The sequence below is a fragment of the Lepisma saccharinum genome, chromosome 4, assembly GCF_977018435.1.
Source record: "Lepisma saccharinum chromosome 4, izLepSacc3.1, whole genome shotgun sequence".
NCBI classification, from domain to species: Eukaryota; Metazoa; Arthropoda; class Insecta; order Zygentoma; family Lepismatidae; genus Lepisma; species Lepisma saccharinum.
In genome coordinates this window covers 27,095,060-27,120,489 of record NC_139232.1, presented here as the reverse complement: position 1 = coordinate 27,120,489, position 25,430 = coordinate 27,095,060, and the positions used below count along the sequence as shown (strand labels likewise).

General features: G+C 37.1%; 1 protein-coding gene across 3 annotated transcripts in view; it reads right to left on the bottom strand.

The window, feature by feature from the left end:
* Positions 1 to 23,633, bottom strand: part of Cdk12 (Cyclin-dependent kinase 12) — a 92,601-nt gene extending 68,968 nt beyond the window's left edge. For all 3 annotated transcript variants that reach the window (XR_014441589.1, XM_083120369.1, XM_083120370.1), the window contains exon 1: positions 23,318 to 23,633. The gene's annotated coding sequence lies outside the window, so the exon portion shown is untranslated. The remainder of the gene's footprint in view (positions 1 to 23,317) is intronic.
* Positions 23,634 to 25,430: the final 1,797 nt, after the last annotated feature.

Genomic DNA, 25,430 nt, shown 5'->3' with positions numbered 1-25,430 from the left:
AAAACAGTACTAAATTTAAAAATTAAGTCATCCCGTGAAAATTTTCAGGCGCTATAACAACTGAGCACCCTGTTTTTTTCAACCGCTGTCAGTGCACAAGGCAATTTTTGAAGTTTGGGTCACTTGAGGTTTAGTTCAGTTACTAGGCATTAATACGATTTATTTGTGTGTCAGAAAATCTTTTTGTTACATGGGTTTATGTTATTATTTGCATCACTTTTGTACCCCTCTCTGTAATAATATCGATGCATATTTAGTGACCAGAAACTTCCTCATATGGTTTTGTATTACATTTTACTTACTTCGTAGAAAAAAATAAATGTATTCCGGAGCATTAGACAACACAGTTTGAATAGAAGCTTTCAGCTATTGCCCTTAAAACAGTTAAAACTTAAGTTTCTTAAAGTGAAAATATCAATAGCTCTGCTATTCATATTTGTCACTCAGAAAAAAATTAAAAGGGTCATTCTAGTGTGCCAAAAGCTAAAGTTTTGGCATAAAATATGCACATATCAATCAATTTGAGCTCTGCTTATATATTCCTGATTACCTGAATTAGGAAAGGGAGTGCTGAGGAGAAAAGAAATGACATGGTTGAAAAGATCCTTGTACAACCTGATACTAAAATTCTATCCAACCATCTACATTCAAGTCATTCAACACCAAAGCAACATACATTTAAAACAAATTCTACTTGATCATCTCATATTTTGATGAACTTGGGTGACTTTGCTACCTTTTAGAATGAATGAAATAAATAATCCAGAGCTTAGGCTTACATGTTGATTACTTTCAAAGCTACAAATGCTTATGTAAATTGCAATTAAAGGTCCTCTATTTGAACTAGAAATCAGGAATGGGCTCAATTTGAAACTCTATCTACAAGCTTATCTGGTTTACAATACAAAAATATTGTTTCTTTTCCACAAAAGCCATAGCTTAAAAATTTGTGAAAATCTAAAAATATGTTCAAACCTATCAACTGATCCCCCACAGCTTGATCTTGGCATAGCATCAAATATCTTAGTCATAAAAGTTACCGGTGTGGAGCGTTTTGTTGAAACTTTCATAACACACATTAAACTGATACATAAGGTGCATAATATGCTTCATCTGTTTTAATGTTTGGTTTGAACAGCTGATCAAAGAATGGAACAATTGATAAGAAGGTGCATGTAACTAAATCAAGAAAGACGAGATGAGTTTATATTGTATGAGGAGTGTTTCAGAAAACAATTCATCAACAATATGCCCAGTATTTACCACTGCTAGCAACAATGAATCATGGAATCAGACAATGGCTATATTCCCCCCTGTACACATGACATGTCATAGTTCCACAGATTGACGTGTGGCAGCAGCTCTGCTGACTGTAACCTTATTGAGCAGTGTGCTCTAAACAATGTCCTCATGAAAAGAAAAAGTTACATCGATCTGAATTCAAGTTGCACATAAAAGGAATGAATGTAAAGTGTTACAGAGGAATTGTCCAAGCTAGTGATAATGAAGCACTTCCACATCTTACAGTAGTTCGGAGGTGCTCAACATTTCATAAAAGCTGTTCCAGTACCGATAGGTACAGTGGATTTGTTTGTCCTGTTAGCATCATCAACCGAGCACATGCCAGCCAAGTGGACCTACTTCTGAAGGAAGACTGCTGGTGGACATGTGAGGAATTAACGAGTGAAATGGGCATTTCTCCTATGTCAGTGCTCAAGATGCTTAAAAGTGAATTGAAAATACGTGAAGTGGCAAGCAGATGGGTGCCTCACAATTTGACTGAAGTCCAAAAGTGGCATAGGGAGATTCATTTTGCATGCTACAAAAAGGAGGGAAGAACAATTCTTCATGTAATACAATCAACGGACAATATATGGGCACAAAGTTACAAGCCAAAGAGGCAGAGTGGCATCGATTCATCAAGACTGCAAAGTTCCAACATGCAGACACCAACATTAATGTGATGCTTAACCTTTAGCTTGCCTTAAGCCTCTGCCACCTGTAAGCCTTTAAGGACAAGATGTTTCCAGATGCAAGTTTTTCAAATGAACATAAAAAAATAGTCTCAGAACTATTTACCATAGAAAGTTGAAATCCATTGTGTTTTTCTTACCAATGATAGGCCTTTCAAGGGAAGTGAAATTTGTACATTTTCCCTCACCAAACAAAAGCAAAAAAGAAAACAATTTTACACAAAAATGCTTCTTCTGTAGGTCATTATGGACACCACAGTAAATTAAGTGAATGAAAAACTTCTGATACGCACCACAGTTACCTTCTTACGATTGTGCAAAGCTTTGAAAATCTTTAAAAACTTACTGAGAAAAAATAAATATACATCAGGAAATATGTGCAGCCTACTTCCAGAACAGATTTCTGAAAAAAATTGTCCCAGCATTGGCCCTATGGATGCTGTATGCACAAAATTTACAGAAACAAACAACAAAAGACCACTCTTCGATACTATATAACTTCCATGCATATTTTTTGGAGGAAAAAAAACAACCAAAAATGCAGGTAACTTTTAGAAAATTCAAAAAGTTCTGGGAATTTTTAAAAATCTGGCATCTCACACTAGAACCCTAATTTCGGCACCACGAACAAATAGTCCTCTCTCATAGTATGCACATTTTCATCACCATCACAGTTATAAGCAAGAAACGGCGGTTGAAAATATATATATGTATATCAAACGATATGTTTTCAATTACATTGCACATGTTATTCTTTCTTATAAAAAATCTACTTGTTGAAAAACGGTTTGGTTTATTAAAGTAGAAATAATAACAGTTATATTTTGTGATTCAAGTAGTATGCCATATGCATACAATTGAACTAAAAAGACAGAACTGAACTCTCATGTAGTTTTGAGAAACTATGTGTTAATTACTGCCACACGGTGCTGGTTGATATAGTAGCCACCAATCTACAGAAGGTTAATGTTGCCTATGACTAGGAGGGAATTCTGCTTTGTTACACACTGCAAAAGGAGTTAGGTGTGCTTATGACTAAATCATTTCCTTTGCATGCTTCCAAAAATCTTATAGCAGATAGTACTTTACAGGTGCATTTCATGAAACATTTTGGCTAGCTTTTGCGATTACAATGTATAAGATACACTGCACAAAAGGCACGTCGAGTTTCACCATCTATGCTGAGTGCACATGTTCACAATGGAAACAACTAAATCAGGGCATGAAATTTAAAGTTTGAAGTCAGTCGCCGGACTAAAATCTTTGGTCGCCACTATTTTATATTGATAAATAATAAAAATATGATCAATTATTAAGAAGAACATACCTTAGGAATTAATGTTTATGTAGCGCTGTCGTTCTGCACTGAAGTACCACTTATCAATCGCAACTGCTGGGTCAAACACTGACCAGAAAGGGGGGGGGGGGTTCATTTACGGAAACTCTGAGCAAATCATCCAGTGTCTCAGTCTGAGTCTGTTGTGACAGCTGAAACCTCTCTCACATGAAGCTGTGCTCACTGGTAAACAGCACAAAATGCCAAAATCTGGAGCAAATTGGGGAATCTTGCTGAACACTCCTCACTGTGAATCTTCTCCAGCATCTGATTCAAAGTCAGAGAAGGAAACAAAAGTTTGTATTCTGCCCACTCTGCTAACAGAACATCCATTTTCTCATTATAAAGGCTCGGGTTCAAGTACATGTAGAGCTTCTTTATTTCTTCTATCCCAAACTGAAGAATATTTTCTTTGGGAGGCCAACCCAAGGTGTCGAAAACATGCAGAGATACAATCACATCTGTTGATATAGATTGCAATCTTTGTGTGATGTGCACCTTCGCATTGTTAATTAAGTTTCCTCTAACAGTCTGAAACTCTCGCTCTCCATTTTGAATGTATGTGAGCTGCACATCCCTGATCTTCCCTGAAATTGATACATGGTCCAAGAAATCTTGTTTGCTTGGTCCAACATTCGATTCCAGGTCAGCCAAAACTGAAATACAGTGTTCAATTCTTATTTTCAGAGATGAAATCAAAAGACTCTTATTTTGCAGTGCCACGCTTAAAGAGTTCAGTTTCCTGTAGAAATCCAAAAGGAAGTACAGAAGCTTAACAAATTTAAATTGCTTCAAACTTTTCAGCAAACCCTTAGCTTTAGCGCCATCATTGTCTTTTCCATGGGTCACCTGTTCAAGATGGTTCACAACAGCTTTCCATGATTGCAAGAGATCTCTTACAGCACTTTCTTTGCTGGCTAACCACCTAATGTGTAGATATCACTCAGTTTTAGAATTTCTTCTCCTATAACTTCTGCCGTTTCTCTCAAGAGGTGAAGTCTTTAGCAAAGCCATGATAAAACTGAAAAATATTCCTAATCACGGAATCAAATGCTCTAAGATATTTAACTCCAACACAGCTAACTGCAAACGGTGTGCAAGGCAGTGAATATTTATAATTTTATTACAAATATCTTTCATTTGCACACCCAATCCTGATTTGTGCCCGACCATATTTGCTGCACCATCAGTACCCAAGCCTACAATGTAATACTTGTTTCTGTATTTATTTTAACCTATTGCCCAATCTAAATAATCAGTTATGGCTGTGAAGTGACCAGCAGAAGTAGTGTTTGGGAGCTCTATTACTCCTAAAATGTCCTCTTTGATTTAACCATCAATTGCATCCATGTATCGAACATACACATTTGCATGCTCGACTGACAATCTATCTGTGGATCCATCAATCAGAAGGCTAATGTATGTACTTTTCTTTATTTTCTCCACTAGATCTAACTTCAAAGTTTCAGCTATGAAATGAATAAATTCTCTGCATTGCTTTTTATTGCCATACTTAGGTAGAACACTCACACTTAATTTTCCTGCCAAACACAGCAGATCTGCAAAGTATTTAAATGGCTTCTCATGTTTAGCTACATAGTATGCTACATTAAATAAATTTGTAAGATGGGGTCGGCATTGAGTGGACACGGGGTTTTCAATTGGCTCGCTTTCCAAAACCATGTATGAATGATGTATTGAGATGTTCGGGCGTGTTTGACACACATTTGAAACAACAAAATTTTAGTCGCCAGCCCCAAACGTTTGGTCGCCAATGGCGACCGGAAATGTCATGCCCTGAACTAAATTATTCCATGTGTACTATAAACGTTCTAAAGTATGCATTTAAGCAGCACTATTGATTTGTACCTAAAACCATTTCAAAGGAAACACTATTCCTCTCTGTTGAATAGTTATCGTCTTTTAAAAAGGTGAAGTGATACATTGTTTAGATCTTAGGCAGCAGCCATTACATCTGCACTTGTGACCAAGAGCTCGCTTCCGATTGGTTATGCTAGGAAAAATTCTACCGAAATAGAATGGGTTCTTTCCTTGAGAAATACCACGAAATATGCCATGGAAAATTATTTTGCTAAAGTGGGCCTTACAATGAACAGTAACTTTCTGGAGAAACACTTATGGCGAGATATCCCACTGTGCTGCATGACAATGCAAGGTGCCATGCTGTAAATTCAGTGAGTTTGGCAAGTGCTAGAGCATACCCCTATACTTTGGACATGAGACTATGACTTGTTTTGGAAGCTAAAGATGGGTCCATACCCATCACTTCAAGACTATCAATGACATAGTGCAGGCCATGGTGTGGTTTCTTCACTCATATAAAGTAAAAACATTTTTCACTGCAGTAAGAACATTTGCCAGATATTTGGCAACATGTGCTACACCCAGCCAGAGACTATTACGAAGGAATGCAATAACTTTGTCCTGCACAACACAGTTATGGGCACTTTTTCTGAAAAGATCCTTGTACATCACAACCTGAGGTAAACATTATCAGGTGAAGAAGCATGGTGAATTGATTGTCAGAAAGAGATTAAAGCTAAATTGATTGCCAGTGCTAGTAATAATTTACAAGTAAATGTTACAAAAATAAATAGAATATTTAAGAAAAATGTCATTTAAATGAGTGAATTTCGAACCATTTTTTAACAGGGGTCCCAAAAATCAGGTAATTGAGCAACAGATGTTAAGAATATAATTACAAACAGAAGATGTAGCAACTCTGAAAAGCTTATTTTAGCCCATTATGCTCTGATAGGCTAATCTGAACTGGACCTACAGCTTAAAGTGGAATCCACCTGAGCGCATGTGTTTTCTAAATAAACAATCAGCTATTTTGGATATGATTCAACATAATATGTAGAGTTGAAAAATAGCCGGCTCATGCCAGTGACAGTGTATAATTGGTTGGTAATGATAGTAATTATTATATATAATAAACAAATACATTTCTGCAAACTAAAAAGCATTAATAACAATTATGGATTTTGTGAGTTTTAGTGAATGATAAAATATAGCCTATGTGAGACACATGCAATAATTGGTTATTATTTTTTAATAATGATAGTAATTTTTGTAATTATTATAATTAATAAATAACATGTAATCAGCAAAGAAAGCAGTGATTCAAAAATAAAATGGTTTCTTGAATTTTAGTGACAAAAAGTGTGTGGGCCTGTGAATCGCCCCCGGTATGTAAGTTTCTCGTACAGCATGGGTAAGCTAGGGTTAAAACTAAACGTGTAGTCCTGATGAGCACATCTGACCATGAAATTGACAAGCTTTTACATGTTTGTCTCAATTTGAATGTTGATGTCATAAAATATGAAACAAATTGTTAATATCAAAATATTCAATGTTTCGAGACAATTAAAAATCTTTACTGTTCACAACACACATGCAGAAGTATATGTATTATGTGAAATGTGTGTATAGCTATATCCTGTTTAACGAAGCTTGGAGACGGAAGCGACACGTGGCTCTTGGAAGTAAATGCAATCTCTCGAACCGAAGCAACATAAGCTGCAAGTGTCGCTTATCACTTGGTCTGTACCATTCTCAGGGAACTTTCAGACTGAAGTAACAAGTGACACGTGTCACTTGAAAGCAGACCCTCAGTAATCCATTCAACCCTTTGAACCGAAGTGCGACAACGAGTTAAACATGTCACTTGCATGTTGCTCAGACTATACGGTTTTCTCAATGGTGTGCATCGTGCCGCTTCGGTCTGTTGTTCTTGCATGTACGGTGAATGCTTTGCTTTATACTGAAGGAGACTGTGTCACTTGTCTTCTGTGACTTCAGTCTGAAAGCTCCTTAAGTGGCACACATCGCGTTGCCTCGGTCTTGTTTGTTCATGTGTGGTGAATGGTTGCTTATAGACTGAAGGGGTCCATGTCGCTTGCCACTTCAACATTACACCCCCACTGTAATGTGTTGCTTCGGTCTGAATGTTCTCTATACTTAACGAGATTGTTAGTTACTTCATCAGAGATTAAGATTTAATTTAGCCTGTAAATTACAGATAAATTGCAAGCACTGCCGGAAAAAATGCTGGCATTTTGATAGAAGGTACTTTCATAATCATGAATGGGCCTCTGGAGTGGCATAAAGTAATGCTGTTGGCTTGTAATAAGAAGAGGTCTGAGGTTCAATCCTCAGTGGAGGCAGAATGCTTCAGATCTCATTTTAAACTGTAGGTCCAGTCCAGATTTCTTAAACAGATTTACTTTTGCCATTTGCAGCCAGTCTCATTTGCTTCTGCTTGAGTTTTAGTGCCAGAGTTTTTCAACCACCGGTCTGCAAAAGGTCCGTTGCACCCAGGGGTTGACGACTAATTTAAATCTAATTTTATATTTGACAGCAAGTCTACGCACAATTGAACTATGATTATACCATAGTTGATATATTAATATTAATTAAGGGTGCATATTAATTTCCATATAAACTTTAAAGATCAGAAATGTATTAATGAGTGAAATTGTTGGGATCAGGGCATTGAAATAAATTTACTGGGCTGTGGTCTCACAAAGGTTGAAAACCACTGCAACAAATACCCAAAATACATCACTAGTTGCTCAGTGCCATTTAACCAAATTATACATGATGCACTGGAAAGCCAGAATACAAAAAAAAAATCTGATACTAGATTTTCTAAATGTATAGCAGTATTTTCTTTTTTGCTTCATGTACGTGTTCGTATAACAAATTCAAACATTGAAAATCATATCATATTATTAGGTTCCATTAAAAGCACATACAAAACTACTCTAGTTATGTAAATATGTCTAGTTATGTAAATATGTTTATACTACATAGATATATTTAATAAGCCTACCAAAATATGAAGATAACACTTGGAAAGAACCGCCCATTCAAAAAGCCAGGTTTCTTGAAAACACTGTTTATGTCTAGCTATGAATTTCATATTGTACATTGTATTTTATATTTAGAAATGAGTGTCTATTTTACAGTAGGGAGATAAACGAAAACCATGGAACAGGAAAGATACTGCCAACTCCTGTATTTTAATGGATTTGACACACTTTTGTGAAAAAATCCAAAAAAGCCTCGGAAAAAAACTAATTTCTTTCCCAAAAAAGCCATTTTTCCCCCACCACTTCCAACTCTAATAATATGTAATTCATACTGCACATCAAAATAGGAATCTTTTGGCGTGTAGATCTTTTAAGCATAATTTGATTTTATTAATTTGCTAATGTAAATAAGCTGTGGGTATTTTGATACAATTCATGTGTTCCTTGCATGGAGGTTTGTTGGGTGTATAAACATCACTGAGCTGTGATCGATAGTTCCAATGTCATTGAATCATGAAGTTAGATAAGAGGCTCATTGCTCAATTTGAGTCAAATTTACTGTTGCCTTCTTCCACAGACTACAATTCTAAAACTATTTCTCGGGGAATGTAATATTTTGAATAAAAGCCTTCCAAACATGATTGAACCATCATGCCAAATTTCATCCGAATCCAAAACTATGATCTGCAGACTTTTCTGAAATTGGTCTATCCTACATGGAATGACCCATTAGTTATAATCAGGGAATGGATTTATATGTAAATACATATTTATGTATGAAGCAGAAATCAGTTATATTTTGTATTATCTTTGCACATCATGACATGTAGACTCGAAAAATTAATTTTTTATTGTACATATTTTTACATGTATTAAGTTTTGGCTCATATTTTGGTCATTTTTACATATTATTTCCATTTTTCAGAACATTTCTCAACATACACTCCATATTCGTGCAATAACTGCATGACCCTGTGTGACCGAAAGAGTTGGGTGTATTTCTTGCAAATAACCGACAAGTTTGAAATACAAATACACCACCAGCCGCTTGTGATATTGAACATAGTTTTAGTCATTATAAATCGATCTAAAGAGAGAACAGAGGGAAATTCACATTCGAACACTTAGGTACAACAAATTTCTATTATTCATTGTTTTGGAACCAGAAAATGAAAACACATTTTGTGTTGTTTTACAATGAACACATTCCCTGCGGTGACACTATATATATAGACTCTCTAAAATTGGGCCATTTTTGCGAAGCATCTACATACATAGACGGTACTTGAAAATTAACGGTTCTTGTATTGCAGCAAGTTATTTTTATAGACACCAGTTTTCCGTGTTATTATTAGTCTATGTGAGCTATTGACAATAAAAAAATTCATTGTTGATGTTTCTCAGTTCCTGAAAAATATTTTTTTGCAATATGGAATTAGAGCCGCGATGGTCTAGTTGGTAGGGTGTCTGACTGCTATGTGGGAGACCTGGGTTCGATTCCTGGGGTGGGTGTTCTGAGGTTGGAATTTTACCGGAATTGTCCCTGCCGAAAGTGTATCTGGTAGATCACCCAGCCTCGAATCAATGTGTATCTGGGGGCAACCCTGGAGGGTAAAGAAGGCCGGAGCATGGTGCTGATCACATAACCTCCATAATGGCAGAGATCAAGAATATGTAGTGGGGGTGTGGGGCCCTACCCTTAAATCCCCTAAATGTGCCTTCATGGCATGGTGCTGTATGCTTTTTATCCTAGGCAAAAATTTCTCTACCTTTGGCCGTACCTAATATGGAATATTTATTTGCAGCAGAGTCTATATATAGATAGTTTTCCATAGCTTCATTTTGCGGGAAGTCATTATATAGATAGTTTCTTGCATTATTTATAATGAAACGAATTTGCAGTTGCATCTATGTATAGACAATTTATTTTTGGTTACACATCTCTTCAAGGCCGCCACAGGGAAAGGGTTAATGTCAATGTAAGCCTACTGTATTTTTATGTAGCTCGAATAGTGTCTTATATTATTAAAAAAAGCATTTTTTAATTTTTTTTTACAATTTTAAGTACATATTTACTACATATAATTACTGCTATCAAGAGGAGCATATTCTAGTCCTCCAGATGTACTTCACTAATAAGTTGCATGATTTTTCCCCGAGATTACCAAGAGATTTTTAGGTCTTTCAAATTGCCCGAGATTTCCAGGTTTTCCAGGTGTGTGGGAACCTTGATAATTATGTGTGCAACACATTAAAATGAACACCAAATACTTTGGATATCTCAATAACTTTTCTTGAATGTGCATATTGCTTCCATTGTCGAATTATTATTCTTGTATTTACAGTTGTTGCAAGTATCTAAACACATTTTTTAATGTAACATTTCAGAAGAACACATGCTCCCTTCATCAGACATTTATTTTTTGTTGATTGATGTTACAGTTATAACTAGCACCTGGAAGTTTCACAAAATGAATTTCTTTCCCTGTTGCACTTATTGATAAAATTTTTCCTAATATACAATTTTTATGTTGTTGCTAATGTTTAAGAAGCTTTTTCATGTTGCCCACTTTGAATGCTACTGCCTATTTTTAATTTCCCTGTACAGATTGACAGCTGAAAACTTGTTGCAGAATGACCTCATCATATCCAGCTTCAGTGCTAACCCATTTTTGACAGAAACGACGAGTGGGTATAGACCCATGAGGGCCTTAGCCTGAATTTCCATTTTCAAGAATTCCATCATTAGGTTGGCCCTGCACTTTGGAGGGGAATGATCATGTGTTGTCATCATGCTGAAATTTAGTGTGCCATAAAGGAGCAAGTTATTTGGTTACGTGTGAGAATTTGGTGAAGATACGCTACACTATATCACCAATAATGACCGGACATCCCCTGAACTGTAAGGAGGTTTTCCCATACATCATCAATACACGACATGAGGCACTAGAATGGCTCATGAAGGACAATAAGTGTGCTGCAGACATGTATACCACAGCCAGCAGTCAAAATTAACGGATGATGCGAGCTGAGCTGATTGAGTTGGTGTTTAAGACGAGGAGGGACAATTTCCCCTATTTTAATTCTCGCTGGGGCAACTGACGATCACTGTTGCCAACTTCGCTCTCTTTGGAGTCAGATCTGGCTCTTTCGTGCACTCGTTTGACTGTGAACTGTGGCACCCGCCCTCTACCCCACCATGCCGCCACCACTGGCTCCGGCCCGTAAGGACCAACCTTTGCCATGAGTGTACATTTTGCACGTGACGTGATATTCATATATAGGCTGCGTCACGCACCTCCTCTTTCCTCCCCAGGTACTTTTATATATAGCGCTGTGGCTAAGGTGAAGATGAGAATATTATTATCCGAGAATCCTTTTTTCTCGATTTCATATGAACATCATTGGAATATTGAGATGGGTTATGCCGCCAAATCTAGGCAGTGAAAACTAAGAATAAATTGCCATCACTTTAATAGCAGCAACCCCACCCCTCCGACACCTAAAATTACCCTAGGAAGCACTTTATGCAGCCTTCGTTAATCTAGCTCCTTGAAAGTCATCTTTAGTTCTATTAATGGTGAAATGTAGCTCTTTTATGCACATCAGGTTTGGCAACACTGCCAGGATGGTCATACGAGGCAAGAAGAAATGCATTAGGTTTATGGGACCACTATTTTATTAGTTCTCTCGGGAATATCAAACATCCAATGACGTAGAGAAGTACATGGCTGGAAAAAGGACATGTTGAACAATGTCATATAGTAGGAAAAGTCGAAACTCCCATTTGATTAGCCGTAACTCGAATTGATTTTCCATAAGGAATACATGGGATTCTGTAAATACTTATTAATCATATTTTTCAAACATCGTGTCTAGCTTACTAATCAACTTGAAAAACAGTTTCCACTTGTAACATGGAGAGAAATTCATACTCTCTTGTATACTAACCCCCTTTTTAAATAGCAGTGCCCAATCCAACAATATTGAAATACATGCAGAACTAGTGCGTAATTGTCCCTCCTCGTATTAAGTCTGCATTTTGCAAAATAAGGCTAATTGCGACTGGACCTACAGTTTAAAGTGGGATCCGAACCACTATGTGGTTCCACCAGGTATCAAACCTGGGACCCCTTGATTATGAGGCGACAATGCTAACATTATGCCATTGGGAAGCTGAGTGAGGCTGAACACGTTATGATTGTTGGTGGCCACTGATTTGGACAGGTTTCAGATACTACGTGCAACAGTCAGTTATGTAGTGGTGAAATGGAAACGTTACTGCGTCACACAACGGAGACACGGAGGGGGAAAAAAACCCACCAGTGACCAATAGGGATTCGCACATGGTGAAGAGCAGGTTTCATTAGACAGTGTGGCCACAGACTTTAGAATAGCATTAGGAAGTGGCACCAGTACTCGTACCATCCGGTGAGAGGTGGTGGCACTGGGATTCCATGGGAGAGTTAGAGCATATAAGCCAATGTCAATTACAGTGGTGCAAAAAACATCACCAGTGGTTGCTAGTGCAATGGAAAAACATCCTGTGGAGTGACTAATCATGCTACATGTTGTGTTGTTCTGATGGACATAGCGAATGCCCAGGAAGTGGTTCTTAGCAGATTGCATTGTCTCTACAATAAAATACGAATGTTGTATCATGGTATAGGGCTGTATTTCATGGCACTGTGTTGATCCCCTAGTTTTGGTGCCAGGAACCCTCAATGCCGATGCCTATCATGCAATATTAGACATATCTGTGCTCCCCACTTTGTGGCAACAGTTCCTAAGTGGTCCTTTTCATTTTAACGAGATGGGGAAGTTTGATTGATGCTGTAGGCTACTATGCGAAGAATTTTAATTCCGTGAAACAAGTTGTCTGTCAGTTTCATCCTGAAGCTGCAGCTTCCATAGAAACAGCTCAATGAATGTTTGATGACAGAAAGCTGAAAAATGACATTGCCTACATTCAATGCAATTTCTCACATTTGAGCATCACCATTAAATCGTTACAGACATCTTCTTCAACACTTTCTGACAGCCTTAAACTTGTTCATTCTACAGTCGCTTCCCTGGAAAGTGTTGAAGGAACTGTTGGGGATGCAGTGAAGAAAAATATGTGTTCCGTTTTGGAGAAGAATCAGGGTTACAATATAATCTGTGCTATTAACAGTGTTTTAACTGAAGGCAAAAGCTTTTATGCTTTGGATATTGAGTACACACCAGACGATTTGTGCAAGTTTAAATATGAACCAATTACTTCGTGTGAAGTGTAGAGATCATTTAGTCAATACAACACCCTGTTACGCGATAACAGGAGAAGTTTCCTGTTTGACAATTTGGAACGCATTTTTGTTTCTTACTGTTACAGGGGACATGTATTGGAAAAGTAACAGTAATTCAAAAAGTGTATGCCTAATATTGTATTTCAGATGTGCTTTTTCTTCATTTGTCTAAATTGAGGAATTTGTTCCAAGATAATAGGACATACTCGTAGATGCAGGTAATGTGATATTTCTTATGTTACATATTTCTTACTTTTTGAAAGGTTTAAGTACATATTTTTGAATTTTTAAATACATATATGGAACGACTTGAGATGACCGGACCCCTCTCCGAGTTTCTTCATATTTGTCATACTCACTAACTGAGGCCTCCTAATCACGAATCTGAAGTTAAAATTTGTCGGAAACGTCTAGAAATTGCAAAATAAGCTAAAATAAGGTGTTAGTTTTTGGAATGGAAACTCGATTTTCATGAAATTTCTAGTTTCACAACCAAATATATATATTCCTGATACTACCACGACACCAAATTTTAACTATGTTTGCCTAACCTAACCGAACTAACCTAACCACGTGGCAATGGTTCGTGAGGCTAGCGCCAATGGTTCGTGCGGCTAGAGTCAATGGTTCGCAATTATTTGCAATTTCTAGATCCTGATACTACCACAACACCAAATTTTAACTATGTTTGCCTAACCTAACCGAAACTAACCTAACCACGTGCCAATGGTTCAGTAAATATGAGCAGTACTATAAAAATCGGAGAGAGAAGTCCGGTCGTGAAAATTGATTCGCTTATTTTGCAATTTCTAGAAGTTTCCGACAAATTTTAACTTCAGATTCGTGATTAGGAGGCCTCAATTAGCGAGTATGTCAAATATGAAGAAAATCGGAGAGGGGTCTGGTCATCTCAAGTCATACCACATATATAATTACATATTTTTCAGTTTTTTTAGTACATAATTATCCGGGCCCTAGTAATAAGGATTTTTTCACTCACCAAAAGCAAAGATATTGAATGAGTTTTAAATGATGAAACTAACTTTAGGTTTTAAATTTTTGGCAATTTAGTTTAGAATATTTACTTCAGTAAAGGTGATAATGGTAGGATTGATAAAGAATTCACTTTTATAAAAAAAATTGGGACCGTTGATCCACTGTACCCCTCGAGAATCACATTTTTTTTAATCGACAGATTTCAATGTTTACGTAATATAAAAGAGGTTCCAGAGTTAGGAAGATATTTGATCCTAAAGTACGGACCATGTAAGTTAAAACCTGCAATTTTGGAGTACTTTTGCTGATTTTTGTTAGGAAAAACTGTTTGTATGCACACTAAAATAGTGAAAGAACATGTCGAGAATAACTATCAGTACCAAACCTAGCAATTCTAATCTAATTACATCAAATTATAGCTGCTGTTGTGGAAAGTTGTTTTGAAAGCTATATTCACTTGCATGATTTTTTTTTATGCCTTTGGGCTGTTCTGCTACATGATAAAGTAACATGCTACGGTAACAGACATACTTTAATTCACAATAACATGTTTCCGCAAGCAAAAATCAACTGAAAACATTCATAAAAAACAAATTTTCCTAAACCATGCAAAATATTTCACTTTCTCAGGGGGGTACAGAAGGTTAACCCTTAGTACGCCGTGCGGTCTGACGAAAGTAAGCCCAGTGTCGCCGAGGCTTTGAGCGCGAAATTTGAATTTGTATACATAATGGAGAAAAATCATAATAACTCTGGCACTATGGGACCAATCTACTTCGGATAACTTTTGTTTTGCAGGTAAAACATCGGTGCATGCATCCCCCGAATTTCAAAGAAAACAACATAAAAATGTGGAGTTTGCCCCCTCTTCTCCAGCTACTTTGGGGAGAAAACCGGAACTTTTGCTTTTTTTTTCAAAGAATGGACCTTCCGCAACAGAATGAAACTTGATTCATGTTCGTGGGTGTAATACAATTTGAATAATAAGGCAAAACGTAAAACTCTAGCGAATTTTAGCCAATTTGCATATTATTCATAAAATTGTTATATAACTACTATGGGACCAATCTACTTCGGATAAATTTTGTTTTGCAGCTAGAACATCAGTGCATGCAACCAAGTAAAATTTGGATGCCCCAACCGCGGGGGTTTACGGGCAGGGGCTGCATCCTTGAATTTCAATGAAAAAAGAATGAAAATGTGGAGTTTGCCCCCTCTTCTCCAGCTCCTTTGGGGAGAAAACCGGAACTTTTGATTTTTTTTTTAAAGAATGGACCTTCCACAACAGAATAAAACGTGATTCATGTCCGTGGGTGCAATACATTTTGAATAATAAGGCAAAAGGTAAAACTCTAGCGAATTTTAGCCAATTTGCATATTATTATTAAAATTGTTATAACTCTGACACTATGGGACCAATCTACTTCGGATAACTTTTGTTTTGCAGGTAGAACATCAGTGCATGCAACCATGTAAAATTTGGATGCCCCAACCATGGGGGGGGGGGGGTTACGGGCGGGGCTGCATCCCCCGAATTTCAATGAAAAAATCATAAAAATGTGGAGTTTGCCCCCTCTTCTCCAGCTACTTTGGGGAGAAAACCCGAACTTTTGCTTTTTTCGTTCGCACTTGCATCTTGTGTAGCTACTGTCAATCTATTTCTTCCCTGTTGACTCGGCTCTTTGTGGAAATATGTCCGGAAGGAAACGATTAGGAAACGATTGTGCGTTAGGGAAATCGATGAGCTGTTATATGATACGAACTGTTTTTCCTAACAGAGGAGGGAAGGAAGCCTTTGCAATCGTTTGTTTTGTCTCTACTTGAGAATAGACTCACGCTTCTGGCGCCTCTGGCTATTGTCAAGCTTCATTGCATTTCTAACATAGAGGCGACAGAAGGCTGACACCGCCAAACCTCATCATATCCCCTCTCTCCTTGGCCCCCTCCCCCCACCACTACTTCAGCTGGATCACCAGGTCTAAACACACAGAAGAATGTGTGCCTTATCAGTACTAAATCACAGCGTTGGAAGCTTGGAGGAAAACAGCATCGTAAATACCAAGCATTCATTGTGTCTGTCAACTGACCAGTGAACATGTGAGCCCAAAGCCCAAACACGTGACATATTCCGAGAAAGGAGGGGGGGGTTGGAATTTTCATAAACACGATTGCAGAACCTGTTGCCGACCGAACTGCCCGTGTTTCAACCTCAATATACAAATATAAGTGTGGCAAACCCTCGATAATTGTATCTAAAACTGTTAGTTGCATATGTGCAATAGCGGCTACAAGGGACATACTTTTTTCGTTGCACCAAGGGTACCAAAAAATCTTAACAATTACAGCATTTACCAATAATACATAATGATAGTTAAATTTAATAAAATCTGTATAGACCATACAGAACCCAAAAATTAACAAGATAGTGGGAAATTGTAATACAACTTACTGTGGTAGATTTCCACATGAGGAAATCTTAAATAACCGGACCCCTCTCAGATTTTCTTCATATTTGGCAAACTCACTAATTGAAGCCTCCTAATCACGAGTCTGAAGTTAAAAGTTGTCGGAAACGTCTAGAAATTGCAGAATAAGCGAAAATAAGGTGTTAGTTTTAGGAATGGAAATAGTTGATTTTCGCAATTTTTTTTGTTTCACAAGGAAATCCAAGGGAACCAAAAATGTTCTTGCCATTTTTGACGTCCCATTAATCATGCGCTCACAGAGAGGAAATGAAATGATGCATGTGCTGCCAAGCAACCGGTAGTTAGTCTGACCATCGACTGTCAGTAATACAGGCACGTTGCGCACACACAGCAGTCATAGCTCGTCCAGTGTTGAAGAGAAATGAAGGTATCAAAGCAGCTTGTTAGCATGTGTTTGTTGTATGACTTTAAAGTGGGCCTGTCAGCTGCTGCATCTAGTTGCCGCATTTGCCAGGCATTTGGGGAGAATGCCATGAACGAACGCACTGCCAGGCATTGGTTCCAGAAATTCTGTTCGGGAGATGTGAGCCTTTCGGATGAACCTCGCAGTGGATGACCACATGTGTTGGATGACAAGGCCCTGTAAGCAGCCATCGAGGAGGGCAGTGGTCTAACGTGTGATGAACTTGCAGAAAGGTTCCATGTTTCCAGTGAAACAGTCAGATTGCACCTGCATGGGATAGGGAAGTCATACAAGTTAAGCAAGTTTGTACCCCACACATTGTGAGCAGCCAACAAGGAACAACGAGTGACAGCCTGTTTGCCCTTGCTCACTCGGCACCTGAACACACCCATATTTGATCGACGAAAAGTGGGTCCTCTATGACACTCCCAAGTATACCAGACATTGGTTGTCGCCACGTGACCCTGTACCTCACACTTCAAGACCACCTCTGCACCCACGAAAGGTTATGCTCTCTGTATGGTGGAATTGTCAGCAAGTGGTGCATTACGAGCTCCTTCCACCTGGTCAGACCATCACTGCTGACCTCTACTCTCAGCAGTTGCAACGGGTGCACCGTGCATTCCGGCAGAAGGAGCTGACATTGGTGAATCACAAGGGTGTGCTGTTCCTGCACGACAATGCCAAGGCACATGTGGCAAAGAGGACCCGGGAGACCCTTCAGCAACTTGGCTGGGGTACACTGTGCCATCCACCATATTCACCGGACCTTGCACCGACAGATTACCACCTGTTTCATTCCCTCAACAACCACCCCAATGGGAGATCCTTCGCAAATGAGGGAGACTTGCGGAACGCACTCACGGACTTCTTTGCATCCAAGTCTGCTGAGTTTTATCACCAGGGTATTGTGCAGCTGCAGGAACGTTGGCAAAAGGTGTTGGATGCTGATGGAGATTACTTTGACACCTAAAGGTACGTACCGTCCACTGTATTGCTCTTTGTTTATCACTGCTCTAGAACAGCAAGAACTTTTTTGGTTACCTTGTATATATATATATTCCTGATACTACCACGACACCAAATTTTAACTATGTTTACTAACCTAACCAAAACGAACTAACCACACGTCAATGGTTCGTGGGGCTAGTGCCAGTGGTTCGTGGGGCTAGCGTCAATGATTCGCAATTATTTTGCAATTTCTAGATCCTGATACTACCAAGACACCAAATTTTAACTATGTTTGCCTAACCTAACCGAAACTAACCTAACCACACGTCAATGGTTCGTGGGGCTAGCGTCAATGGTTCGCAATTATTTTGCTATTTCTAGACGTTTCAGACAAATTTTAACTTCAGATTCGTCATTAGCAGGCCTCAATTAGTAAGTATGCCAAATATGAAGAAAATTGGAGAGGGGTCCGGTCATCTTAAGTCATACCCCACATGAAAACTGTTCAAAACATGGCCTTTTACTAGAACATTTAACAATTTGTACTGCAACTGCTGGGAATACTCAGTATATCAAAAAGAAATATATTTGTCCACTACAAATTTAAAATTTCTTACTTGTCCTCTATTTTTTGTTCAAAAACCTACTTTTAAATCACTACTACAAAAATGTTCATTTTTCCACAAACACAGTAATTTCCCTGACATATCAAGACACTAAAGCAGTGGTTCTTAACCTATTTCAGTCTGGGACCCACCTTGAATGATATAAGCATGGACATGTTTATACAAGGTAGTATACACTTGTAGGTGTGCGCACGAAGTTTATAATCATATTTTTGCTAACATCGAGTTCTTTAACTTTTCGTGGGTCGCACGAGTAAAGTTACATCGATGGCAACCACGGTGACAGATACCGGGTTTATAAAATTTGCTAAATTAATGGTCTAAAATGTCACATCCTCAATTATTACGATTAGATCTTTTCTTTCAACAACTGAGTTTCTGTAAAACTATAAAAATCGAAATTCTATAAAATTATAATAAGGCAGTCTTCCTTAGTCCGGCACGAAATAGCAGACCAGATTTTCAGTAAAAACTAGGTACGCCTATAGTAGCGAATGGACTCAAACATCAAGTACCTCAACGAACCCTCCTTAGCAGCTCAAGGATTTTATAAACTCTGAAAAGAAAACTGTGGTGTAAAAGAGGAGGGTTAGAAACTCAGCTAGACAGAGGGAGGGTGTTGACAAAACAATCATTGATAAATAACGACATTAAAATCACACCCCCGGAACTAGAGACAGTGCGCAACCAACGCAGGGTTAAGAAGCCCTCTTTTACATTCGCTTGAACAAAATACAGAACAAGAAACATACACATAATTACAAACTTATTGCTGCGATTCAAACAAAAATGACAGATATCCGGTTCACTTGAGTTAAACATCCGAGATATGCCGTTTAAAATCAATCGAAGAGCGTTAACAAAACGGGTTGAATTTAAATTGTTAAAACAATGTATATTAGTAATTTATAATAGGTTTTTAAGACACAGTAAAAAAAAAAAATTCGAGCCAGACTTCGACCCAACCCACCAAATGCCCCCTCGGGACCCAGCAGTGGATCGTGCACCATACGTTGAGAAACAATGCACTAAAGACTTCAAATTTGAGAATTTACAAGAAACAAACACTGAACAAGAGAAGCTGTGTTACAAGCAAACTGTTAAAAACTTTTATGCAGTTCCAAAGGATAAAATAATCACATCGAAATCACAAGATTACAATATTCACTCCTCGCACTTGGCTTCCCGATGATGAAAAATATAGTTTTGCTTTCATAAATGATGTTTTGTTCTCTCTCTCTCTCTCTCTCTCTCTCCCCTAAGTCATGACAAATATACATCAGTGCTCGAAAAATCTTCTTCAGAGCTAGGCGGCAACTCTGAAAATCAGGCACCAGGAAACCACCTACTAGCAATTGTGGATACTATAAGAAGCTGAGCCAGCCCCTGTGGCAGAGTGGTTAGCACATTGCGCTACGATGCTAGGGGTCCCGGTTTCGAAACCTGGACTGGGCTTAAATGAACGGATTCAGGTCAAAGTTGCTTGTGTTTGTTCACAATTTCATCATTTATTACAATCTTCGCAAATTAGCCAAAAGTGGCACAAAAAGCGAAGTAAAACAAAGCCAATTAATCAATCTATAAGAAGCTGAGCATCACCCTATTCAAAACATCGCTAAATCATGTGAGGAAGTGGGGGGTTGGGGAGGAAGAGAAAGAAATTGTTACTGATTCGATGGAATGTTCACAACGTTGATAAAAAAAATCACTTGCTAGCTTATGCTGTACTCCAATTTGAACTTCGAATCTTCAAAGTTTCGTACATTGAAACTTAAAAACGGCAATATTACAGCAAGAGTCACCAAGCTGAAATTTTTAGTCGCCATGGCGACCTGGATTTTTCGAGCCATGATATACATTCTTTCAATTTTAAAAATAATCATAGGCTTCTTGAAGGAATACTAACTTACAAGCACATAAGGTATTTTCTGACTCTGCAGTTTCTCAATTCAAAAAGAGATTCATAATGTCCAACATATGGTACATGAAAGACTGGACTTTTTATTTTTGGCAACTTTACATTGCAAAGGGGTTGTTGAGGGTATTGGATTGATTTCAAAACCAGCTGTATTGAATAGAGCAAGGGGGCAGCATCAATTTTGAGTAGAGAATGTTGAAGATGTTATTGAAGTGTTGCCCTCCTCAGTAACTGGCATATAATTGTCCATGAAAGTGAATTACAAAGCCATGGCAGAGAAAATTTGATAGTTGGATAACTTTGTCAATCACAGCTTGTGAAGAGAAGAATTTTCACATTCAAAATCTCTGATGTGTATTTCAATTTTCAGAGTGGGCAATGAGCCATTACTGGAAGAAATAATTCAAGTACAAAAGTCATGACGAAATGAAATCACACTTGGGAGTTTTCGCATTTAAAATTTGAAACTTAAAGAAGAGGCAGCCGACAGAACTCATTGACACGTTGGTATTGCCCAAAGCATCCTTGTAGAAAATGAAGTGAAAGTGCTTTCCCTCAGGAATATAAGGGAGTGTGGAAAACAATAAGCATGAGGGAGCACAATTACAATGGTAAGAATGCCAAACGTGAACCTACTCACACAACAACGTAACAGCAGAATTACAATCCGAAACTGTGGTGGTAGACCAGCAACAGCTGAACCTCGCCCAGCAATAAAGTCAATTCAATTCAAAACTGCCAGCTCAGAACCCCCTGGTAATGTTTGAAGGTCCTCCTCACCCAACACTTTTTTTTTTAATACTTACTTACCTATTATTTAAAAATTGTCACTTTTCTGTACTATACAGACAAAAAATAAATGGGGCCGTTAACCCACTGTGTACTCCATCGATAAATGTGTTCTTTTTTTGTTTTTTTAATGTATTGATTATATGTTTTGCGTAATATACAATTGGTTCCAGCATGGGGAAAACACAAATAACGGAAATATTTGATCCTAAGTAAGTAAAAACTTTCCACTTCAGAGTACTTTCGCCACTTTTTATTAGTAAAAACTGTTTGTATGCACACTTCATTTCACAATAACACATTTCCGGGAGTTAAGAACAACAGACAACATTCATAAACATCATCTTCATTAACCATTCAAAATATTTCACTTTCTCAATGGAGGTAAAGAGGGTCAAGGGTCCTAATATACAACTAAAACTGCAATATACAGATTCTGAATTGAGATCTAATGCATGCATATTAAAACTGCTTTAATAGTGTAGGAAAGATAGAAAAGCGGGTGGGTCCCCTTCACCTCATGGTCCCTGGACTATCACCAGTCCACCTACCCTGTAGCCATGCCCCTAATATGGAGTGACTTTTCTCACAGAAAATAAAATGTAAATGTGGATTTACATGAATTAAATAAAACTATGTTATGTTATGTACATAACCCTTCATTACTGTGTAATGCATTCACAATCATGTGAAGATATAATGGCATATCAGTTAGGCTAACTAGAGAATCAACGACAATGTGAATTCTTAAGTTCACATAATGGATGAAAAAATGTAATGCAGAATAATTTTAAAGTGTTTTTTTTCTCTTGATGCAACTCCAGTGGTGTACACTAATGTCACTTGTATCTAATAATAATGTTAATTTGTAAGGCTATAAAATAGACGAACAACTGACATGGAAAATAATATTAAACATTTTTTTCCCCCTTTTAGTGCAACCACAGTGGTGACGACATAAAATCGGAATATACAATCAGAATTAAAATTCAATGTATAAAACTTATGTGAAAGAATTAAATGTTTTATTAACTTCGCTTTTCTGCGACTTTTGGCTAATCGCAAAAATTAGAAGAGAGGTTGACATTTGGGTGTTTTCTGAAAAGTCTCCCCTTACACCCCGGTATAGAAATTCTAATTAGGTACAGTGGCAGTTTTTAAATAAACTACAGAAACGTTATAATGGAACTTAACACATGTACTGACAAAAATGTATTCGTGATTGTCCGGTGACAGGGCATACACCAATCAGTCACATAGCATTTAAAAAAGCAAATCCCGCCTGATTCTTCTTCTTTCAGATATTTATCGCTTCAACGTTTTGTTTCATTACAGCATAGTCTGGCATTTAATTCAATGATTATAAACATTAATTTTGTAGCACATTACAAAATTTACACCGCAGATCATGTAGGCAGATAAACAATTATCAGCACATAGAACATTTATTGTTACGTAAACTTTTACTCCACATCATTTATAATTCATTATATCTTCAAAGTATAAAGTTTAAGTTCGATTATCTTATACTATCACAAATAACATCTTTTTAACAAAAGGACATTTTTTTCAATCTATAGTGGCCGCCATCTTTGCTTATGGAAAAATGTTTGCATCATCTTATTTGAGCACTTAGTACCAATAAATGTAGACACTAACTATACTTATAGTAATAATAATATTTATAAACATGTTTGGGAATTATCAAGTACTCACCTGACGTAGAATCTGCCTATTTTTCCGATACACCGTCAGATGATTAGTTGTAGGTCTCGTTAATGGACGTGCACCAGTAGGCCTCCATGGTTATCGTCCCTTGTCTAACCATACGAAGATGTAAATACCTCCGTTATGATCGATTATTATATATAAATGTACTGAATATTTGTTAGTTCGGATACAGATATGTAATAATTTAATTGTATTTCAGTTCGATGACTATCTTTGGATCTGATTTTTAATAGATTTTCTTGCTTTCATTTTCTCAATATTTCCATGCAACCTTTAGCAGCCATATAATATGTGACGTCACTTGTTGCGCACAAGCACTACGGCGCTGGATAGAGGGCAGGGCAGTCCATTGGAAGCAAAGTTGCCAGTAAGGAACGTTAATAATACCAACAAATATCAGGATGCCCGTGTGCAGGACGAAAATTTTTTGATAAGGACTGGAAAAAAATCGCTACCAGTGACGTGCACTAAAATCAATCTATCTCACATCTCCAATTATTTTCAAATCGCAAAATGTATTGTCTTCTCGAAGTCGCAGTTCATAGGTACCCTTTTTTTTTACGCTCGCCTGAAAACAGCCGGCGACTGCAAGGGTCGAAACTTGAAGGGATTGGTTTCCTTCGATTATTATTTATGGGTAATAAACCTTTTCCGAGCAGGCCCATTACCTTCTCAATATGAAAGCCTGATGGCTTGCTCAGGTCACGTGACTAATCGTCATGAACTGGAGGCGAGATAGCTGCCATGTTTGATTTGCTTCTTCGGAATCAATGTTGGACCTTTTTAGTGAATATGGAATTGTAATGCAAATTTAAGAACTATAATCGAGTTTACATGACGTGTAAATATGCTTAAATGTGGAAGAGGTATGGTGTATAAGTCTTGTGTACTCAATTGCAGAGGCAATTACAATGAAAAAGGTAAGAGTAACATTCACATTTCTTCAAGATGTTGTTAAAAATGAGAAATTTTTAGGGCAATTCCACGTGATTCAGTCACTACGAAAATATACAAGTAACAAATGTATTATACTAAAAAATAAATAATAGTAATAGTTCATGATGTAAACATTTCATGTGCCGAAATAGGCATCAAATATACTCGTAAATGTGGACAACATGTCAACATTTTTTTTTAGAATTATCAAATAATTTACCCTGAATTACAAACGTTGGTTAATATTACGTCTACCAAAGCAATTTGTTAGTGTAAATTTTATGCATGCATTCGATAAATTATTCATATTATTTACACAAATTTTCAGTTTAAAAATGTGCTTAATGAAAGAAAGCTATACAACGGGGCAAAGTTGATGCATGTGTACTGTACATTTATTCTTATTTTATCCCGCTTTATGCTTCTTTATGCTAATCGGAGGCTAATGGAAGATATGTTGTACATTTAAATACAAAGGTGCGATGTGTAACAAGAACGTCGATGAAATATTCGTGTGTAAAACTATCCAAGAATATATATATTACTTATGTTTCAAATATGTACAAATGTTTTCACACAGAAAGCATTTTGTTACCTAGCTATGTTAATATGAACTACAAGTGTATTAAATTTTTAAAACTGTTTTATATGAACTGCTTTTTATTTTTTGTCTTTGTGAAGCTTCAATGTTCGTAACTTTGATTATTAAATCAGTGATAATGTTTATTGTTTCATATTTTATTAACATTTTTCACGATTTTTCTAACGGAATGTAAAAAACAGTGTAAGGAAATATTCCAATTTTTTATTTCCCAAGTGAACGTTAAAATGGAAATATTAATCTGCTTTTTTTCTCAATGAAACTCTTAAGTTATTGTCACAAATCTTACTAACGACAATGAAAAGATTCAATTTGTTTATTATCTTTCGTTCAATAAAGTCAACAGGATCGAAATTACAATGTGACAAATTATTTACGTTTAGTCTTTATACACAGAAATGTAACATTGCCCTTGTACCAATTTCTTTCGCTTTTGCTGCAAGAATATAGAAATTAAGGTTTTGTATTGAGATTGTATAGCTACACAGAATACCTGCATTATCTGGTTGATTAATTTTGGGTAAACTTAAAGACAATTTAATTGATTAGGTAACTTGGAAA